Source organism: Callospermophilus lateralis, chromosome 18 (assembly GCF_048772815.1).
Source record: "Callospermophilus lateralis isolate mCalLat2 chromosome 18, mCalLat2.hap1, whole genome shotgun sequence".
NCBI lineage: Eukaryota > Metazoa > Chordata > Mammalia > Rodentia > Sciuridae > Callospermophilus > Callospermophilus lateralis.
This window is the reverse complement of record NC_135322.1, coordinates 48812646-48818645: the sequence shown is the minus strand read 5'-3', so window position 1 is coordinate 48818645 and position 6000 is coordinate 48812646.

Genomic DNA, 6000 nt, shown 5'->3' with positions numbered 1-6000 from the left:
GGTCGGCTCCCAGGGCTGCTTCTGTATTCCTGGGCTTCACCTAGAAATGCAGAGCAGCATTCTGCCAGGTGGAATTTGGACCTGACAGTGAGGAGGCTGGGAAATGGGTGGTGCCCTGCAAGGGGTGTGCTGCAGGAGAGTCACTCTGAACTCTCAGAGGTCATGGAGCCAGTGTGCAGCGGGCAGGACCCTACCCCTCTTCTTCCCTTGGCCACCTCCCAAGACACTGCACAGCCTCTGCAGCCCCATTGAGGTCCCAGGACCCCTCTCTTCACACCTGGAGTCACTAATTCCCTGTCTTTGCTCTCTCAGGCCCATGAGGGTGTTGGGGAGGAGAGGAGGGAGCAGAGAGCTGGATGTAACTGGAGGAACCTGGGGGGCTTCTCTGAGGGGGCAGAATGAAGATTTCCAGAGATGGAGAAATACAGGTGACCTTGCTGGAGTGAGGGGAACTGCTTGCACAGTGGCAGGGACGTGTGACTGTGACCTTCATAGCTGATGGGGTGCCCTTCAATAGTTCCTAATCTCTTATAGACCATGTTCTGAGATCCTCTGAGGGCCCCTGCCTTCTCAGTCTGACCCTTCTTTGTGAAGGCATTTCTGTAGATATCCCATCAACATAAAACCAAGCTCCAGTTTACAGTCACATATCCACTGGAAAGATGTGAAATGAGTGTCTGTTGGTTCCAGGGAACTCCCATGGATTATGTACCTCTGAGAGATTCTAAATCATCCTGAGCCCTGCGTGGGTGAATGGAAGCCCGTCTGGGTTAGAAGAATCTCCTCAACCTGACTTCCCTGATGAAGGGGTGTGGGGCTCAACTTCAGGCAGCCTAGAGTTTTCCTGCAAACCGTCCTTGGCAGGCCTACCCCATCCTACCATAGGCTCTGACAGCTCAGTGTTGTGTCCTTGTCAGCCACATTGGGGAGTAATCAGCTTTATCCACAAGTGCGTAGCCAGCATGCTGAGAGCACTGCTTCTTCTTGACCTCCACCCAATCAGCAAGGCTGCTGTGGATTCAGTTTCCCTTCCAGTGTACTCTGCTCCAAGCCATCGCCCAGCTCCGTCCTGGGCAGATGCTTTCTCTGCTCTGATTCTCCTCACCTAGTTCTCAGCTGGACTCTGGGGTCCTCCCAGTTGAGTCTTATTATAAGCTCCTTTGTGTCAACTGGACAACAAGTCCTTCTTCCTAATCTGGAATCTGCTAGGTTGAAGGCCCCTATGGCATTTATGGCACCATCTTACAGGACTTAGGTTTGAAAATCACCAAGATAATAGTAATAATGTGAAATAATGAAGAGTTTCAGGAGCATATCTGTGTATGTGTTTGTATATATTATAACTTATATATCTATAGAGATGAGAGAGAGAGGGATGGGAGGGGGGAGAGAATGGAAGATGGAAGCAGAGTCTAAAAGTCAAAACAAACATCTGCAATGAGATCCCCCAACACGTGGTTTAAATACAATTTGATCTAAGACCATCAGACCAAGTGTTGAAGAGGATATGGAGCAACTGGTACCCTCATAAATGGCTGGGAGGGATGCAGAGTGACAGAATCTTTTTGGAGAAGAGTTTGTTATTTCCCTCAAAGGTTCCACACACACTTGCCATATGACTCAGCAATTCTCTCAGGTCTTTCTTCAACAGAAATGACAGCATGGGTCCTTATAAATAATTTCTGATGATGTTCCTAAGAGATTCATTAGAATTGGTCAAAAAATGGAAGTCATTCAGAGGTATAGTAACTGATCAGTGGATAAAGTATGGTGTGTGCCTACAAGCAATGCCACTCCCCAGGAAAAGGAATTTGAGATCTTTGTGCATCTCAAAAATAGTATGAGAAGTGACAGAGCCATTCCTGAAAGTGTCCATTTGCATCATATTTGGGGCAAGACCAACTAGAGGAACCCAAGAAATTAGGTGAGTGCCTTAGAGCAGGATTCAGGGCAAGGAAGGACTACAATGGGGCATGAGGAAGTTTAGGAAGTGAAAGAAACGTAAAACTTGTGGTGGTGGTGTTTGCTTATCTTACATGTTACCTCAGATTGAGTAAATTGTCCACTCAAGAGATGAATTTAACTGCATATAAGTCATTCCACACAGGGCTGTGAATGTATGTAGCTCAGTGATATAGTGCTTGCCTAGCAGGCCAAGGAGGTAGATATGGTCCCTAGTACTGTACACACTCACACACACACTCTCTCTCTCTCTCTCTCACACACACACACACACACACACACACACACACACACATGCGCGCACTCACATGCTCCACACTAAAGCAATTTAAGATTTATTTAAGATCTAAAAAATATTGTGGGACCCCTTTGGGTAATAGAGTGTGCTACTGCAGAATTGAAACATGGAAGCTTGCTCGCAGGAACTCAGTAAATGCTATAAGGATGCACCTATCAGTCTTCACCAAAAGGAAAGTCCTGCATGTGCTGCGTCCCCTCAGGCTTAATGTTAACCTTGTCTGTCCACTGGTGTTCCAAATGGCCAAATGGAATGGTCATCTTTTGCGCGGAATACATGAAGGTCTTTGATGGGGCTAAATATAGTGAATGGAAACAAGGGGGTCATCTCCCCTGGGAAAACTGGTGCCCCAGGAGGGCATGTCAGTCAGAGGTTGGGGACTGGGGGACTCCTAAGGTCTTTGGGATGAGAAATCCAGCCTCTTAATGTCTGAGAGAAATAGATTTAAGGGAACCCAGAAGCACACTGAGCATTATTTGCTACCTTTGTACAATGAGAAAAGATGAGAGGGGTGTTATAAGGTGCCAGAGAAGTTTAGGGACAGCAAAGAGGGAGAAGGAAAAATCAATGACGTGGATGCCATAGTGAGTAGGGGATGGTCAGGAGGCTGCAGGGGAATTCTGCAAGGCAGAAGGACACCTTACTGGATGGAGAGGTTCTCAGGGAACTAGGGACAAGAATCTCTTCTCTGGACCTCCTGAGCCTCCAAGGCCTCTTCCAGGACACACCACACTGAAACATCTTCTCAGATGTGGTATAATCACGTCAGTGTGGGGCTCACAGTGTCTGCAGATTCACAGGGAATAAGAGCCAATTTGAGGAGACAGGACCCTGAGGACCCCACCTGGCTCTCCTGGACATACTCAGCTGCTCCAGGTTTTAGAATCAATGGAGAAACCCAGTCCTGCTCCTCACAAGTGTGGGGATGGATTGGTGAGTGGGTTGTTTTAAATAAGCAGAGACATTTTCTAGTAGTTTGCAGTCTTGGTGGCTGAGATCTTGGGCGGTAGGTGCTAGGGTCTGAGAACTTGTGTCCACCCAATTCACACATTGAAACTTAATCTCCAGAGGGATGATATTGAGGGTTAGGGTCCTAGCTGGGCATGGTGGTGCATGCCTGTAATCCCAGTGGCTCTGAAGGCTGAGACAGGAGGATGAGAATGGGGAATTCAAAGCCAGCAATGTTGAGGTGCTAAGCAACTCAGAGAGACTCTGTCTCTAAAATAAATAAATAAATAAGTACAAAATAGACCTGGGGATGTGGCTCAGTGGTCGAGCACTTCTGAGTTCAATTCCTTGTACCAAAAGAAAAAGAGTTATGGTCCTTAGGGCATGAATAGGATATCACCAGTTTATCTTGATGAGTTCTTCTTCCTCAAATTGTTCAAGTCTGAATATTAGAGAAGTGCCAAGGCAAGAATATAAAGGATGATTTTTAATAAAGACTATTCCTGGAAGAAGGAATGAGGCCATAGCTGGTAGTATCCTGGTATCCCAAGAAGTGAGAGCATCCTGCACCTTTTAGACATTTTGGACTTTCTTTGTTTTCCTGCTCTCTTCCCCCTTATCTCTTCCTTCCTGAGTAGGCCCAGGAGATGCTGGTGGAATGCCCAAAAGGTGAGAAGCAGGTGGGCTGGAAGGGCCAAGGTGGAGTGATGGGGCAGGAAGGGAGCTGCATCCCAGGGACCTTAATTAGCAGCCCCCTGTCTGTTCAGGGGGTGCTTCATGAACCCACTTCTAGGGGGGCAGTATAGGCAGGAATCCTGGTAGACAAAGTGCTCAGGAGGCATTACCATTTCAGTCTCCCAGGGGTGGTCTCCAACTTCCTGGATTCCAACTGGCCTCCATTTTCTCCATCGACCCTGTTACCTATCTACATTGACTGCCTGTCCTTAATTCTGGCTTCAATACGGTCATGGGAGGCGTTATTTGTCCCTTATACCCTGTAATGACTCAGTGAGAAGGTTCCCTCCATCAGTGAAAAAGCTGAAAGCAAGCTCCCCTCATACTCCCAATCTGCTGGCTTCTTACTTTCTCTCTTATTTGTTTTAATTTTTTTTCAGACTCAAGTTTGAACCCAGGAGAACTTTACTAGTGACCTACATCTCTAGTTCTATTCATTTTTAATTTTGAGACAGTATTGGCATGAGATCACTATTGGCATCAGATCTGCCATTTTAGGTCTGGAGCCATTTTATTCAGAGCCTCCCAGACTTCTATTTAGGAGCCATTTTATCTAGGGACTCCAGGCTTCCATTCCAAATGTGCCTGCTAGAAGGTTCACCCACCCCAGCCCAGGACACAACCCCTAAGCACGCTTGTTGCTGCTGTCCCAGGAAGGACAGCCTTGTCAGTTTGCTCCATGCTACTGCAACAAATCTCTTGTGAGGGATTCAGGACCCTTCCCAAACCCCAGATATTGACCCCCTTGATGGACCCTCTTCCTACTGTTCTCCACCTTCTGCTCTGACCCCTCTGGGACCTCCCTCACCTACTTTCTGTCCACCTGCTACTCCTTCTTGCTTGGCACCCTCTACCCAGCCTGCACCCTTGCTTCCCTTTTAGAAGTAGCAGGGTCAGAGGGAGTTGTCCAGGTACATGTCCCTTTCTCCTTTAGTGGCCTCTCCCCAATGGAAAGGAGGCTAGGGTCCTTTACCTCCAATCCCTCAGGGTACAGTAAGGAATTCCAATACCTAATCCAATCATAGGATCCAACTTTCCATGATGCTATCCAACTGACTTCTACCTGAGGAAGGCAGGAGAGTTTGGGAGCAGGGTTAGGGAATAGCAGTTTTACCCAGCTTCTTCCAGATTTATGTCAAGACTTACATTGAACTGTAAATGGAAGAGGCCTGCAGACTCAGTAGGAGACTGATCTGAGGCCCTAGGAAAAAGAAAATAAATGTAAAAGTGTCTTTTACCTGAATTCTTAGTATACTAATCCCAAAAGCATATTGTAGGGCACCTTACTAATTACCAGGTAGTCATGATTTCTAGGACCCTTTGGTTTTTTCCCCCTTAGGTTCCATATTTTGGGAGCTCATGATTTTGATCCTGTACACCCAGGTTAATGTTTTTCTGATCAGTTCTATTTTTGTTCAACTTTTTAAACTTCTGCAATGAAATTTTGCCCACAGCAAGCTACAAGGCCTTTTCTATTGTGTTCTGTGTGCACACGTGCATTATGTGTTGTATGTCTATATGTGTACACATCAATATATCATGTACATGATATCCAAATTGGCAGATATACAATGAGTGCTCATAAATTAATAGAAATGGATCGTTTAATTTCACATGATTTAAGAAGTTTCAATCTCAACTGGGTAAACAGATGAAAGTAAGGATGTCTTTAGGATTATTTACCTCACAAGTCTCCCCAGGTGGTCAAAGAACTATCAACTCTTGAAGTCTATAGAATGTCTAATATCCATTGTTTCTAGGACTTGTCTTCAACAAGGGAAAATGGCTAATACTGTTCAATACGCTTGTCTGATATCTTCATAAAAATAAGTGTATTAGATTTGACATGGGATTACTCATAAATGTGGTTATTAGACATATGATTAATTTATAAGGTTAAAATGCTAACTGTTAAATATAATATAAAGTGCTCTTAAGTCCTTAAATTCCACTAGGTAAAATTTTTGTTGTTTTCTTCCATTGATAAATAAAAAAAGAGGCTAAGATTGCTTTGTTATCACTGAAAACAAGTTTACTGAAAATTTAAAGTCCCAACA